This window comes from Rana temporaria, chromosome 6 (genome assembly GCF_905171775.1).
Source record: "Rana temporaria chromosome 6, aRanTem1.1, whole genome shotgun sequence".
In the NCBI taxonomy this organism is placed as follows: domain Eukaryota; kingdom Metazoa; phylum Chordata; class Amphibia; order Anura; family Ranidae; genus Rana; species Rana temporaria.
The window spans coordinates 93,713,888-93,732,006 of record NC_053494.1 but is presented as its reverse complement, the minus strand read 5'-3'; positions in this window follow the sequence as shown (position 1 = coordinate 93,732,006).

Below are 18,119 nucleotides of genomic sequence, written 5' to 3'. Positions count from 1 at the left end.
AAAGCATATTATAGTGGATTATAGTGTTATATACCTTCTTCCACATATACTGCGCTTCTCTAGAGACTTTTGTTGTCACAGGGTCATTTAAAAAATGTCAGGCAGAGGAAGAGGCAGGCCCTTCCGCAGGGGTGGTAGGGGTAGGGCAGGAGCACTAGGCCGAAGCCAAAGTGGGAAGTGGCACAATGTTTGTTCGATTATGTCAAAGGACGCACCAGACTTGGTTGAGTGGCTCGCCACCAACACCACCACATCACCATATACCCTCCGCCTAAATCACAGGAATTATTTTCCGATCCATCAGAAGACATTTCAGATGCGCAGCCATTCTTGGCATTGGATCAGGAAGAGGAGGTAGCAACAGCCGGCACTCAGCAGTCTGAAGACAGTACTCAGATCAGCCCAGGGAGGTTAGTGCCCGCTGTTGCTGCCTACTCCGAGATCTCTACTGTTAGTGATGGGGAAGGTGATGTCGATGATGACGTGTCTACAGACGTCACGTAGGTGCCCACAAGAGAGGAAGAGGAGGGGAGTTCAGAGGGAGAGATGGACCAGCAGATAGGGAGGAGAAGCAGGCCGAACTTACATTGCACAGGAGGGACAAACCAGACTCCTAATGTATCAGGAACGAGCCATCAACCATGTACGGTCACATCTGGCGCTCCCAGGATGCCGGCCCATGGCTCCGCAGTGTGGGCTTTTTTTAACGTGTCCGCTGCAGACAATAGTGTTGCCATCTGCAGCCTTTGCAGTCAACGCATAATTTGCGGTAAGCCCAACACTTACCTAGGGACGACCGCCTTAAGAAGGCACCTGGCCTCCCATCACCGAGCCCAGTGTGAGAATCACCATCAGATCCCACAAAGCCACACTCCAGGCTCTCACCGTCCAGCCTCTTCTCCTTCCCCCTATGCTCACAATTGACCTCCACTCCACCTTCCATCATGCCTTTCTCACGTTTTTCTGCAAAAAGGCAGGCTTCCGTGGCCCAAATGTTCGATCGTAAAAAAACTCTGACGCCGGATAACCCTCTTGCCCAGCGGTTGACCGCTGGCTTGTCGGAACTGATAACCTGCCAACTACTGCCATATAAACTAGTGGAGTCGGAGGTCTTTCGAAAATTTTTGGCCATTGGAACACCACAATGGAAGGTCTCAGGAAGGAATTTTTTTTCACAGAAGGGCATCCCAGAGCTATATGTTCAGCGGCAAGTGAATGTATCTCTGTCACACAGTGTCGGTGCCAAGATATATCTGACCACAGAAACGTGGTCTAGCAAACACGGGCAGGGAAGGTATATAACTTTCACTGCCCACTGGGTGAACCTTCTGACGGCCGTCAAGCATGTTACCCGTGGCACCCATGTAGATTTGGTTTTACCACCACGGATTACATGCAGGCCTTCCTCTTCTTCTCCTCCTCCTCCTACTCCATCCTCCCTCTCCTCCTCGGCTGATTCCTCATTTTCCGATGCTACTGTCTCTTCCACTGCGCCGCCCAAGATCCCCAGAACCTATTCGACATGCCAGGTTAAACGTTGCCATGCTGTGCTGCGTCTGGTGTGCCTGGAAGACAATAGCCACACTGGTCCTGCACTCCTTTCAGCTTTGCATTCACAGGCAGATCAGTGGCTAACACCGCTCAATTTGACAGTTGGTAAAGTGGTGTGCGACAACGGTGCCAATCTGCTGAACCTGCTGAAACAGGGCAAAATTACACACGTGCCATGCATGTCACACGTCCTGTACCTGGTCGTGCAGCGATTCGTTGCCAAATACCCTGGGCTCCAGGATGTCTTGCGGCAGGCCAGGAAAATCTCGGCCCATTTCAGAAGATCTTACACGGCCATGGCTCGCCTTGCTGACATTCAGCGGCGACACAACCTGCCCGACAGACGTCTTATTTGTGACTGCCCGACACGATGGAACTCAACATTGTATATGCTTGATAGGCTGCTCCAGCAGAAACATGCAGTTAACGACTACCTGTACGAACTCTGCGGCAGGACAGGTTCTGGGGAGCTTGGTTTTTTTGCACTGCACGAGTGGCTGTTAATGCGCGACTCATGCAGACTTCTGCGGCCACTTGATGAGATCACCAAACTGGTCAGTAGCAGCCAGGGCGCCATCAATGACATTGTACCTTACGCCTTCTTTCTGGAGCGTGCATTGCCATCGAGGAGCAGGAGCAGGAAGATGAGGAAGTCGTAATGCTGGATGAATTCCCAGGGGGGGCTACTTCACCTGAGACAAGTCAACAACAGGAGTCTGAAGAGGAATCAGAGGAGGATGGTGCTGGAGCGGAGGAGGAGGAGGAGCAAGAAGAGCATGCTTTAAACCTTTCTGGGATCCCTGGTGTTGTCCGTGGATGGGGGAGGAGAACGAGGACGACATTATCCTGGATGATGAGCAGGAGCCAGGCCAGTACAGGGCTTCCAGTTTAGTGCAAATGGGGGCCTTCATGCTTCAGTGTTTTAGGAGGGACACCCGTAAAAAAGCATAAAGGACAAGGGCCAGTAATGGGTGGCAACTAGGGATGAGCCGAACATACCCGCGTTCGGTTCGCACCAGAACTTTCGAACGGACCGAACGTTCGCGTGAATATTTAGAACCCCAGTGAAGTCTATGGGACTCGAACGTTCGAATTCAAAAGTGCTAATTTTAAAGCCATATATATGCATACACTCATTGGGAAGTGGTTAAATACATTAGTTCTATCTGTCTAAAAAATATATATAAAATTCATCTGACTGCATATTTATCAGTCAAACTATAAAAAACACTGAAAGCTGAAAAATGAACTAGTAATGAAGGGGTATAATCAGACTGTTACTTAAGTGACTGAGGAAACATATGCTGAGAGAATAATATAGGATACCTAATTCCCACCGTTTATCCCTCCCTTTATTTCACCCCTACTGTAATAGAATGTATTAATTTTCAACTCCATTTGTAGTAGAAATTAACTTTTCTATTAGTGTTTTGACATAATTAGCTTAGCTAACAGTTTGCAGAGAGTCACACCCTGCCACTGCTAAGTCATTGTGGTTAAATTCATGGAACAGCCTGATTGTATAAGCAAAGTCATATTTTAGCCATTGTTAAAACTAAATTCAGCTGGTTTAAATCATGATAAAGAATTTACTGACTTTGTATAATATTTACAGACATATGCATTAATATAAAGCCCCTCCTATCTTTCTTCTGCATATAAGCCACTCTGAGAGAATACACTTTAGAGATCTAATGAACAGCACATCTGTCTCAGTGTCATTTTTTCCCCTTTGGATCCGTGGGTCATTGAAGCTCTTCTTTCAATAACTGAAGTACACCTGGGTGGCCGTATTACCTGTTTACCTCTTCAGAATGGTGGCAGCTGTGTGGGGATGATCTAATCACCTTTGGTAAGTAGAACTTATTTGCCTTTTAGACAGACTGTTTTCTCTTGCCTTAGCTCTGATTTTAATTTCATCTTAAACTAAATTTATGAAGAAGAGGTATATGAGCCACGCCTTGGTGTATAGGAGATTTTTTGGGGAAATCCGCCTTTGAAAGTACCGTTGAGAAGGTCTTAATTGAATAATACAGTACTGTACTTTTTGGGGAAGAAGATGAAATAGTTAATGAGGATTATGCTTCAGTGACCCAACCTACTTTCGCTTTTCTTTATTTTGCATAAAGTATAAGAAATATTAAAAGATAATTTGTTTGTGTGGGAGAATGAAGTCTGTAAGGTAAGACAGACAGACTCTCACTGTCACTATTTTAATATGGGTCTAAATCATAGTAAAAATACTCCCTCATATCCTAATCCCGGAGAAAATTGTAAAGATTATGTAGCCAGGGTTTGTAGGACAGATTATGAATTTATAAATCCTTGGGTTTGTAAAGTATACATCAGTTTACCTAAGGAGGAAATAGACTTACTGGCTGGACATTATGCTGTACAACGAAGAACCCCAACCCCACCACAACCACCTGCACAGGGAGGAGGAGTATCTGTAGGCAGAGCGCCCACAACAGGCGCAACGCCTCATAGAGCTCCTGAGTTCACCCAACTAGATCTTGTATTACAAAGTCCTGTTTTGGGAACTCCTGGAGGATCACCTCAAGGTGGGGTTTCGGGAGGTTCTGATTCCCCCGTTTCTTCATCAAAAACTTCTCCACCTAGATATGAACAAGGTTCTGGTCAGGAGGAACAAGTAGATAGTTCCGTAAGAGATATGTTTCACCGAGAATTAACAATTGTAGGATCTGATATCATGAATACCCCACTTGCACGCCCACAGGGTAGCCAAATGGAATTAGGAAATCTACCAAATAGACAGAGGAGACTAGATGATGATGAGATAGAGGGAACTCAATACCATCCTTTTCTGACTACAGGAAACGACATGTTAAACAAGGTGATTGATATTAAAAATATCAATCTCATTATTAAACATTGTCCAAAACCAACTCAGTCTGCCTCTGCAACCTTTTCCTATTTGAAAAAGACTTGTAAAGGGAGAAATTATACACAGGAAGATATGCGATTGATTGTGGATGGTGTCATTGGACACACATCCGCATTTGATTAGACTAAAGTAGCATCCATAAATGATATTTAAGATCCAAAAATAGTAAAGGTTGATGCATATAAATTAAATACTGAAAGGAAAAAAAATACCATGTGGGATCAATTAGAAGAGGAATTAAATAATGCCTTTAAAAACAGAACTTCCCTTCCTACTGCCATAGCTTGTAAACAAAAGTCAGGAGAAAGTGTTTTAGAATTTTGTAAGAGATTTTTGGCTGTGTGGACACAGGAAGCTGGATTATCAATACTACCGGATATGAATAGTCTGATGATTCAGATTTTCATTAGTAACCTAAAACCACAACATGGTTTAATAAATAATTTCTGATTGGCCTACAAAGACCATACCGGAATTCACAGAGAAGGATTCAGCAGGATGTTTTGAGATACTGAAAAGTTCAGGTACACATTTCCAGGGAGGACTGCCACAACAGCAGCAGTCCCACATGGGGAATGGCACACAGCAGATTAGGGGTAGGGGCAGAGGGAGAGGAAGAGGTCGAGGCCGTGGTTTCCCCAGGACACAGCCCCCCAAAAAGAGGTTGTTTTAACTGTGGGGACTTGGGTCATTGGAGAAACCAATGTCCATATGGCATACCTTAACAAAATAGCACACAAGTCGCACAACCCCCACAAACCCAACAATGTCAAGGGCCAAACATAGTGCACTCTAAAAAGGTTTCCATTCAAAGGCAATTTTTATTTTCAGAACCTGATGATGGTCACTTACCTGGTCCCAATCATAGTCAGTCTGGTCTATACATAGCCTAGATGTTGGTCTCATCTCATGCACCCCGTATAAATCCACACTGAAACCCGGAGCCCAACCCATTTATCATAAACAATATCCTCTTTCTAAAGAAAAGGAAGAGGGGATTGTGCCTATGATTGAAAATTTCCTGAAACAAGGCATAGTGAGATAAATCACTGGAAACAAATGGAATACACCAATTAACCCTGTAAAGAAGCCTGATGGTTCTTATAGATTTGTGTAAGATCTTAGAGCTGTAAATAATTTAATTGTCCCTATAGCTCCTATAGTGTCTGATGTGCCATGCCTTCTTACTTCTATACCATCCGATGCAGAATATTTTTCTGTTATTGACCTTACAAATGCATTTTTTTCCATCCCTGTGGATGAAGAGACACAGCCTATTCTTGCATTTTGTTTTCGAAACTGCGAAATGGTGTAGAATGCCTCAGGGCTATGTGAACTCCCCTGTAGTCTACTCAGTTGTGCTCCAGGCCACCTTGCGGTCCTGGACTCCCCATCATGGTTCTGTCCTACTCCAATATGTATCCCAAGCCAGGTAGCCTGCAAGGAGGATGGTTTAGATCTGCTACATTGGTTGGCAGATAATGGTCATAAAGTTTCCAAAAAGAAACTTCAGTGGTGTCAAGAAACTGTTGAATACCTTGGTTTTACACTCACAAAAGGTGAAAGGAAAGTCAGTCAAAAGAGAGCTGCGTCTCTCGTGGGTCTATCCTGCTCATAGACCAAGAAGGATATGCTGTCCTTCCATGGCATGATTGGTTACTGTCGCCAATGGATACCTGACTGTTCCTACTATGATAAAATTTTGAGACAAACCACAGGTACTGACATGCCAGATTGTATAAAATGGAATGATGAAATGTACAATGCTTTTGTATACCTTAAAGCATCTATGGTAACAGATCCTGGTCTTGGCCTATATGAGTATAGCAAAGGGTTTCACCTATTTGCTAGGGACAACTGTAAAACCATGGTGGGAGTCCTAGCGCAAGAACATGGGGGCAAACTGCGCCCTATCGCTTTTTTTCTCAAGAGTAGTGCCTATGCCGGTTCAGGGTATGTCGGTGTGTCTAAGAGCTCTTGCATCCTGTGCTATGGTTGTGGAAATGGCTACATCTTTCACTTTAGGTCACCCAACATATGTCCACACAGCGGCTGAGTGGGTATGAGGTAATTTTTGCTCTCAAATCCTAATTTGGAAACAAAATATGCCTCCTCCACCTCAGGCCCAGCCCCAATCCTAAATGCTCTCTTGGGATAAAAAAAAATAAAAATTGAGTAGGATGAGGTAGCCCCACAACATTAATGTATTTAAGCTATACAGAAGGAGATGGGTCTTGCTCAAGACTGGATGACCATACTTATCATGCTGTATATGCTATGGTCCAGTTCCCTGACATTGTACTTGAGGCAAATCCAGTCCCATTTTAATCTGCACAAGCAGCTTCCAAACAAAAGACCACTATTCAGATGCCTTCTTTAGCCCCTGAAATACCTTTACTTGATCAAACACTCTCAGAATTACAAACATGTGCCACTGAAACTGACATAAAACAATAGAACATTGCAGGTGTGCAGAAAAGTCCAGAGTCTGGGCTTATCTGCAAAGAGGGGAAACCATGTATACCTATAGCTAGTGCCCCATTGTTTATTTCTCAGTAGCATGGGGTGGGACATGACATTTGAATTACTGGATAAAGATTTTTTCATCCCAGGTCTTCCCTCTCTTGTTAAATCATATGTCTCTAGATGCATCACATGCATCCGGAACAACCCGAGAAATCCACACAAAGCAAAACATGAACACTTGGTATATCCATCCTCACAATTCACTAATTTACAGATTGATTTCACCCACATGCCCAAGCTAGGCAAATCACGGGAATATTTTACTTGTAATAGTAGACACTTCTCAAGATGGGTAGAAACATTTGTAACTACAAGAGAAGATGCTCAAACAGTGGTAAAAATCCTCACGCAAGAAATCATCCCTAGATGGGGATGCCCGCTCCAAATAAATTCTGACAATGGTCTTGCCTTTATTTCAAAAGTGTGCCAAGATTTAGTGAAAGCACTTAAAACTGACTGGAAGTTTCACATTCCTTATCATCCTCAAAGTTCAGGAATTGTAGAAAGAATGAATAGGACAATAAAAGATAAGATCAGGAAGGCTACAGGTGGAACTTATACCAACTGGAAAAGGGTGCTGCCGGCAATTCTAGCAGAGGTAAGAATGACCCCAAATAACAAGACAGGTTATTCTCCCTTTGAAATTCTTATGGGCAGACCATTTCCCACTCCCTGGGCCAGAGAACCCTTAATGTTAGAAAGAGGGGATCTTGATCTTATTCAGGAAGAATGTGTAAGAAAATGAATTGAAACGTTGGACAAAGTTGAAAGAAATGTTGCTCGCACCTCTCCTTCTTCTTCACAGGAACCAGCACACCCCTAAGGTCGGTGACCTCGTAGTGGTCCAGCAGCTGAGCCGAACAAAAAATCAGAAATATCCTTTTGGACCTCCAACTACCGTGATCGCAGGAACCAGGACAGCCATCCTCGTGGAAGGACAACAGTCTTGGATCCATGCCAGTCGAGTAAAGAAGGTCAACCAGGACCCTAAGAGGCAAGGCAAAGATAAAGGAGGTGAACAAAGTAGTGAAAATCCTTGAATACTGAGTGAAGAAAGTGGTCAAGTCTCTGAAAAAGATGACCTCGCTTATTTCACCACAGACTTCTGGGAAGGCATTTTGCCTCTTGTTCCTAATCTCTCTGATAGTGTTCCTACCTATATGGATTGTTACTCACTGTATTTATCATCCTGAGGACTTGGGAGCCCTTAAAGTCTTATGTGGGTCACGCAATAACACCATCAATAATACACATATCAGACACAAGAGAGATACACAATCACATAATGAAAAGGATAAAACAGATAGTTTTACAGACAAAATGGTGCTACTGAAATTTTTATTTAACTATGCCCAGAAGTCTGGATATGAAAAATGTTGGATATGTAGTAAACTCCATCCTAGCACTGCTAAGATTTCCCTAGTGGCAGTACCTCTAAACTTCACCCCCTCCTAAATGGCAGACCTCCTGTCGTCCTTACAAATGTCACAAGAATGCTTTCAAATAATACCCTTACTTTACAAATTATTGGTAGAAGTCATTCCCCAGACTGATGTTTCAGGTTGGGAAACTCCACAAAGGGAGCTGAAGTGTGCCAACAAGCTAAACTAAACTTTTCAATGACTTCAATTGAAAGCCCTTTCTTTCACACTTCAGAACCTACCCTAAACACCACTCTAACAAACGATCCTTAGCTCTAGGAAACAGTATGTATTACAATAAGTAGACTACCTATGTTACAATGAGGGGAAAATGCGCCATTTAAATTCATGGGGCAAAGAGGGGATTGTAATAGAATGTATTAATTTTCAACTCCATTTGTAGTAGAAATTAACTTGTCTATTTGTGTTTTGACATAATTAGCTTAGCTAACAGTTTGCAGAGAGTCACACCCTGCCACTGCTAAGTCATTGTGGTTAAATTCATGGAACAGCCTGATTGTATAAGCAAAGTCATATTTTAGCCATTGTTAAAACTAAATTCAGCTGGTTTAAATCATGATAAAGAATTTACTGACTTTGTATAATATTTACAGACATATGCATTAATATACAGCCCCTCCTATCTTTTTTCTGCATATAAGCCACTCTGAGAGAATACACTTTAGAGATCTAATGATAATATAATAATTTTTTCTTTACCAAAGCACAATATTGAATTAATGAAGTGGGTAGTTGGTGGTCGATGGTCCTAAATAAATATACGGCACCTCATCCCTTAATTGTAATAGAAGAAGGGAATGGGGGGATGTGGGATTATTGCGGTGCCAGCAAATAGAAACCAAAACACAGTAGATGTATAAAAATATAAAAGATTTATTGGTTACAAAAAGATAAAATATGGTTCGAGCATATAAACAGAGCAATGGAGACATGGGAGCAAAACATAGAGATACAGGTCAAAGATCAGAGGGCAGATCCACATACATCTGCGCCAGGCGCAGCGTATGTAAGATATGCTATGCCGCTGTAACTTACTTTGCATTGGTTTGAATCCTGAAAGAATTTGCACCATAAGTTACGGCGGCGTAGTGTATCTCTCGCGGCATAAGGGCGCGGAATTCAAATTTGGCGGGTAGGGGGCGTGTTTCATTTAAATGAAGCACGTCCCCGCGCCGAACGAACTGCGCATGCGCCGTCCCTAAAATAGCTCAGGGTGCATTGCTCCAAATGACGTCGCAAGGACGTCATTGTTTTCGACGTGAACGTAAATGGCGTCCAGCCCCATTCACAGACGACTTACGCAAACAACGTAAAAAATAAAAATGCGAGGCGGGAACGACGGCCATATTTAACATTGAGTATGCCACCATATAGCAGCTTTAACTATACGCCGGAAAAAGCCGAACGGAAACGACGTAAAAAAATGCGACGCCCGGTCGTACGTTCGTGGATCGTCGGAAATAGCTAATTTGCATACTCGACGCAGATTACGACGGGAACGCCACCTAGCGGATGCCGAAAAATTGCATCTAAGATCCAACAGCGTACGAAGACGTACGCCTGTCGGATCTAGCCGAGATGCCGTCGTATCTTGTTTTGAGGATTCAAAACAAAGATACGATGCGGGAATTTTGAAATTACGCCGGCGTATCAGTAGATACGCCTGCGTAATTTCTTTGTGGATCTACCCCACGGTCTACCCAACTAGTTTCGCCAGTCAATGGCTTCGTCAGGGGATTTATGACTTGACCGTCTCAGTGAGTGGCTCTAAAGAAATAGAACAAGAGTAGTTTAACAATTTAGTCAAATGCATTAAATACAAGAACATACTTAAATCATCATTTGCAGCATATATAGTTTGGCTAGAACATGTGGCGAAGCATCAAGAGCCAAGGTACCACAACATATGATCCAAAGAATCCCCCCACATGCATAACCCCTATAGGAAAACCCACATGTGGTGCAGGATAGCACTCAAATCCATGTAAGGCAGGAGAAGGATGGAAACCTACCCTTTGCTCCACATGTGAACCTAGCAGGAACCCCCTGAAGGTAGGTACGGATCCAAAGACCCCCAGCCGTAACTGTTAAAGGACAGTGAAGGGAATCACATTAAGGGAAAACCGCATACCAATGATCGCAAATACATATAATCATATGTTGTGGCTCTTGATGCTTCGCCACATGTTCTAGCCAAACTATATATGCTGCAAATGATGATTTAAGTATGTACTTGTATTTAATGCATTTGACTAAATTGTTAAACTACTCTTGTTCTATTTCTTTAGAGCCACTCACTGAGACGGTCAAGTCATAAATCCCCGGACAAAGCCATTGACTGGCGAAACTAGTTGGGTAGACCTGATCTTTGACCTGTATCTCTATGTTTTTCTCCCACGTCTCCATTGCTCTGTTTATTTGCTCGAACCATATTTTATCTTTTTGTAACCAATAAATCTTTTTTATTTTTATACATTTACTGTGTTTTGGTTTCTATTTGCTGGCACCGCAATAATCCCACATCCCCCATTCCCTTCTTCTATTGAATTAATGAAGGTCTACCATCTATAGACTCTGTTTATAATATATTAGAAGACTTATAGGTGGATTCAGAAAGACTTAGGCTGGCGTATCAGTAGATACGCCAGCCTAATGCCGCGTACACACCATCACTTTATGTGATGAAAAAAAATGACGTTTTTAAAAACGTCACTTTAATTGACTGTGTGTGGGGGAAAACGTCGTTTTATGTCTTGTAAAAAACGACCAAAAAAAATTGAAGCATGCTTCAATTTTATGTGTCGTTTTTCAAAACGTCAACTTTTACTTCACAGAAATTGACCGTGTGTAGCAAAAAACGTCGTTTTCTAAGACGTTTTTTCATCCACGCATGCCCAGAAACTACTTAGGAAGCAAGCTTCAATGGTAAAACGTGGTGGAACCTAACCTCACTTTGCAAGATCATTGTGAGAAAACGATGGTGTGTAGGCAACTTCGTCTTTGAAAATTGAAGTTTCAAAAACGTCATTTTTTACTTCACAGAAAGTGTCGTTTTTTTTCATCACATAAAGTGATGGTGTGTACGCGGCATAAGTCTGAATGTGCGCCGGCGCTAATTTAAGCGTATTCTGGAAACCAGATATGCTTAAATTAGGCTCAGATACGAGCGGCGTAAGTGTCTTACACCGTCGTATCCTAAAGTGTAATTTTTAGGCTGACCGCTAGGTGGCGCTTCCATTGCGGTCGACGTGGAATATGTAAATCACTAGATACGCCTATTTACGAACGTATGGCCGGCCGACGCAGTACAGATACGCCGTTTACGTAACGCATTATCAGGCCTAAAGTTATTCTATCAAATAGCTGGAATAGTAATGTTAAGTATGGTCGTCGTTCCCGCGTCGAAATTCGAAAATTTTACATTGTTTGCGTAAGTCGTCCGTGAATAGGGATTTACGTAATTTACGTCCGCCATCCTGAATCCAGCTATTAGACAGTTGATGTAACTATTTCCATCTTCAGGACATGCCAGGCCACATAGCCAGATCTTGGCCCCTGTTAAGAGTCATATCGACCCCAACTGTCTCATGAATGGAATGCTATAATTGACCCCCTTTTCACCCAATCCTTTCTTTTATTAAATAAGGCATAAATGAAAATGAACAGTGGCGGCCCGTCCATAGGGGTCGCCCGGGCGCCGCCCCCCCCTATTCTAGTCATAAAAAAAAAAAACGGGCCCTTTAAGGCTTTTAAAATGTCGTTCGTCAGCGCCGCGCAAATAACATACATTCATGCATACATTCAGATGGCCGGATATAGGGCGCCGGCTAACTGAATAACGGCTGGTTGGCTGTGCGGAAGAGCCTATCAGAGCCAGCTGCTCTGATAGGCTTTCCGAGTACAGCCCTTCGAGCTCCCGGATGTCTTATCATCGGAACGTACGGGGGCTGCATCTCTTGGATAAGACTGACCGCCGTCTCAGCCAATCAGGTTCACCAATTCTGGTTATCGGTAACCTGATTGGCTGAAGCGTCATCGAGGGCGGCAGAAGACATTGAGGGACCGTGGAAGGAGGGTGGCTGACCCAGAAATGTAAGTGCCGGGCGGGGGGGGGGGGCAATCTGACTGGCAGCATTTTACAGGGCACAGTGGTGACAATTGATGTGGGAACAGTGGCTACAATTGATGTGGGCACAGTGGGGACAATTGATGTGGGCACAGTGGGGACAATTAATGTGGGCACAGTGGGGACAGTTGATGTGGGCACAGTGGCTACAATTGATGTGGGTACAGTGGCGACAATTGATGTGGGCACAGTGGCGACAATTGATGTGGGCACAGTGGTAACAATTGATGGCATGGCACAGTGGCTGCGTTTGATGGCACAGTGGCTGCGTTTGACATGGCACAGTGGTGACAATTGATGGGCACAGTGGTGACAATTGATGGGCACAGTGATGGCAATTGATGGCACAGTGGCGACAGTTTATGGCACAGTGGCTGCGTTTGATGGCATGGCACAGTGGCTGCGTTTGATGGCACAGTGACTGCGTTTCGCATGGCACAGTGGCGACAATTGATGGCGCAGTGGCGACAATTGATGGCACAGTGGCGACAATTGATGGCACAGTGGCAAAAATTGATGGTATGGCATAGTGGCTGCATTTGATGGGCATAGTGGCTGCCTTTGATGGGCACAGAGAGGCTGCAATTGTCTTCTTTTTTTTTTTTCACTTGTTTGCGCCCCCACAAAAATTTTGAGCACCAGCCGCCACTGAAAATGAATACAATTAAAATAATTATTTTATTTTTACTTTTAGTTCTACAGATTGTAGAGAAGAGGTGAAATCTATATACTGTGGGCTAGATTCACATAGATTTCGGCCGGCGTAGCGTATCTCAGATACACTACACCGCCGTAAGTTTGACCTGCAGGTCCTGTATTCACAAAGAACTTGCGCTGTAACTTACGCAGTGTAACTGGGCCGGCGTAAGCCTGCTTAATTCAAAATAGGCTGGTTGGGGGCGTGTTCTATGTAAAATACTAATGACCCCATGTATTTGACGTTATTATTGAACTGCGCATGCGCCGTCTGTGGACGTATCCCAGTGCGCATGCTCCAAATGACGTCTGCAAATCGTCATGCTTTCGACGTGAACGTAAATTACGGCCAGCCCCATTCACGGACGAGTTACGCAAACGACGTAAAATTTGAAAAATTCAACGCGGTTCCGACGTCCATACTTAACATTGGCTGCGCCATGTTTTTGGTGGTTTATCTTTACACCTGAAAACCCCTTACGTAAACGGCGTATCTTTACTGCGACGGCCGGGCGTACGTTCGTGAATAGGCGCATCTAGCTGATTTACATATTCTAGGCGTAAATCAGCGTACACGCCCCTAGCGGCCAGCGTAAATATGCAGTTAAGATACGACGGCGTAGGAGACCTACGCCGGTCGTATCTTAGAAACATTTAAGCGTATCCTAGTTTGAGCATACGCTTAAAGTTGCGACAGCGGGGATTCGGACTTACGACTGCGTATCTACTGATACGCCCGGCGTAAGTCTTTGTGAATCTACCCCTGTATGTTTATCTTATTACATTTCAAAACTTTGTATAATTGATATGTACTGTATTATCTTTAATAAAAACGATTTGAAAAAGAGAATAATATAGGCTATAATGTTCTTCTTTTCTAAAAATCATGTTGCTTGACTGTATTCAGTAGTTACTGAGACAGTGGGGTTGATTTACTAAAGCTGGAGATTGCAAAATTTAGTGCAGCTCTGCATAGAAACCTATCAGCTTCCAGATTTTTTTGTCAAAGCTTAAAGGAGTTGTAAAGGTTTGTGTTTTATTTTCTAAATAGGTTCCTTTAAGCTAGTGCATTGTTGGTTCACTGACCTTTTCCTTTGATTTCCCTTCTAAAAAAAATTGTTTTCTTTGTTTGAATTTCTCACTTCCTGTTCCTCCTCAATAAGCTTTCCATCATCATCCAAGTCATTTAGACCAGCTTACTGAACACCTTACTGAGGAGTAACAGGAAGTGAGAACTTCAGACAAAGAAAACAAAGAAATAAAACATTTAGAATTGAAATCAAAGGAAAAGGTAAGTAAACCAACAATGCACTAGCTTAAAGGAACCTATTTAGAGAATAAAAAACAAACCTTTACAACCCCTTTAATTGAACTAGCTGATTGAGCAAGTTATAAGCACAGCTGCATCAGATTTTGCACTCTCCAGTTTTAGTAAATCAATGCCATAAAGTCAGAACAACTATGTTGTACAGAGACCTTGACTCCATTCTAATTGTACATGCTTTTAAAAAATATTAAAGCAGTGGATCAACATGACAATCAACAAGTATGTTTAGAAAGCGGCCCCTGTATTTCTATTTGCATATTTTTTTTTTCAGTAAGAATAGATTTTCTAAATCAGCTTTACGTTGTACCACAAGTTTATAATTCATAAGGCTGAAACTCTGTTATATTATACAAGTTTCTTACCATTTATTGTATTACTGATTTAATATTCTTATTCTGGATTCGTTTTACCATTCCAATTATTTTTGGAGACTGTTGAGCAATTTCTTAAAAGAACAACTACTTTATATCATGCATATTTGGGTGACAAATGTAATTAGGAAAGACAGAAAAAAATGAAAGGATTTTGCTTTACAAAATGACAGTATATATAGTATATGCAGGGTGTCTTTGTGGCTTTTAGAGAATACATTAAATGTGTTATGGTTTCTGATTTATATGGTTTGTTTGCAAGTTTACATACATCAAATGCATAATTTATAGATTCTTACTAAGTGCCTTCAGTTGCTAGGCCTTTTAGAAAGAATATTTCTAAAATAAGAAAAACTAGGGCATCAGATCTAGCTTTTTTAAGAAATGAAATGTGTGCAAAACTGTTACTACCATTAAAATATAAAAGTTTAATATTAAAATGACTAAAGACCTTTTGTGTTGTACAAACAAAAATGTTACGAAGTCCAGTAAAGTCAACTCCAATAGTCTTAGTAATGCTTCAATGCTTTTTTTTTTTAAAGATACATTATAAACAGGGTCATAAGCCAGATCAAACAAACAGGTCCAGAGTCAGTGATCAGAGTACAACACGGAGAGTTACAATATAATGAACAACATCCCTAAGGTGATTCAAAACACTTTTAAAGCCCTGTACACACAATCGGTTTGTCCGCTGAAAACCGACCGATGGACGGTTTTCATCGGACAAACCGATCGTGTGTGGGCCCCATAGTTTTTTTTTCCATCGGTGAAAAAAATGAACATGTTTTACATTTTTCCTATGGATAAAAAAAACGATACAAAAATCTGATCGTCTGTGTGAAATTCCATCGGACAAAAATCTACGCATGCTCAGAATCAAGTTGACGCATGCTCGGAAGCATTGAACATGATTTTTTTCGGCTCGTCGTAGGGTTGTATGTCACCGCATTTTGGCACAATTGGATTTTTGACTGATGGTGTGTAGGCAAGACGAAATGAAAGTCAGCTTCATCGGATATCCGACGAAAAAATCCATCGGATCAGATTCCATCAGATATCCGATCGTGTGTACAGGGCTTAAAGGGGTTGTAAAGGTAAAAAAATGTTTTCCTAAATAGCTTCCTTTACCTTAGTGCAGTCCTCCTTCACTTACCTCATCCCTTACCTCATCCTTTGATTTTGCATTTAAATGTCCTTATTTCTTCTGAGAAATCCTCACTTCCTGTTCTTCTGTCTGTAACTCCACACAGTAATGCAAGGCTTTCTCCCTGTTGTGGAGTGTCGTGCTGGCCCCCTTCCTTGGACTACAGCAGAGTCAGGACACTCTCTACGTTGCAGATAGAAAAAGGAGCTGTGTGTTAGTGGGCGTCCTGACTCTCCAGTAGTCCAAGGGAGGGGGCGAGCACCACACTCCACACCAGGGAGAACGCCTCACATTACTGTGTGGAGTAACAGACAGAAGAACAGGAAGTGAGGATTTCTCAGAAGAAATGAGCACTGCACTAAGGTAAAGGAAGCTATTTAGGAAAAACATTTTTTACCTTTACAACCCCTTTAACATGTAGAGAAATATATGAGGGTATATGAGGGTATAGGTCACTAACAGGGGTGAAACCAAGCCCCCTCAGGAATGTTTACATTTTTCAAGGAGCAAAAGAGGAAAAAAATAGTAAAGTGAGAGAGTGGAGGAAAAAAAAACGGAAAAAGACTAAAAATTAAAAAATGTTGCAAACAGGTAATTTTTCTCCGTCATTGATGTGCGCTGATTAGGCTGCACTGATGGGCACTGATAGGCTGCCCTGATAGGGTGGCACTGATGGGCACTGATGAGGTGGCACTGGTGGGCCTGATGAGGCGGCACTGGTGGGCACTGATAGGTAACACTGATGGGCACTGAGAGGAGGCACTGATGGGTGGCATTGATGGGTGGCACTGAAGGGCACTGATAGGTGGCACTGATGGACACTGATGGGCGCTGGTAGGTGACACTGATAGGCAGTGCTGATAGGTTGCACTGATGATGGGGCACTGATGGACACTGATTGCCAGCACTGATGGGCATTGATAGGTGGCACTGGCAGGCATTTTATCAGGTGGCACTGGAAGGAATAAGTGGTAGTCCTTCTACCTGATCAGACCAGCTAGGTATAATACCACAGTTGCCACACCCAAAGGACCCATTCAGTACTGAGAGATAACTTCTTGGTGAACACAAAAAGAGATGATGCAGAGGTTGTGTCCAAAAGTTATCTGAAATTATTTTGGGCGGGTATAACGGTTATATACAGTTATTATCAACCAATCATATTATGGAAGAAGGGAATGGTTAACAAAAGGAGGTACATTTCATATCATTACATATCATTAATACTTAGGTGATTGACCTCTTAAAGATGGCTGGCATAGGCCACTCAGAGTAGTCATGCCATCTGGTGTTGTTCCCCTTTACACAGGAAAGTGGTGCAAACAGCTTCACACCACTTTAGAACATAAACTTTATATGGAATAGTACAGAGAAAATATGCTTCTGTAAGCTATATTTTATGCATGCTATTGTGCTTTGTGAAACTGCTACAGTATGAGAATACAAGACGTATACTAACTTAGCAGATTAGCCCAAGTTAGTCCTATAGGAACTTGTAGCCATCATGGTTCAGTCATATTACTGCAATCCCCTCTTTCAGTCATGACGATGACTGCTATTCTCGCATTGTGACATACTCCTTGTCAGGTCACTTAAGCCAGGTGACAGATGCACCCCGTTGGGGTCAGGAGTGCACCGATAGGGTAGTAGACCCTACGGCTGACTGCTGCGGATGGGTGGTTCAGGAAGGCAGGTCCACTGGAGCACCAACACAGATCCCACAGGGAGCTAGAGCATAAGATTCCCCAGGGCGCGGAGTCTAAGAGCCAGCAGATGTTCACCAGAGCCTCTAGTGGTGAAGATGGACTGTGCTGCAACAAGCTCCAGGTCGAGCCCCCAGGGCCTCCCAGCTCACACTCATGGTAGGCTACAGGATGATGGAGAGAAAGCAGCACCCCAGGACAACAAGGGATAGTAAGGAGATAAGCCATAGGGTCAGGGTGACTAGCAGACAAGGACAACAGAGAACACGCCAAAGGTCAGGGTCACAAGAAGGCAGGGATAGTCGAGAACATGCCAAGATCGGTA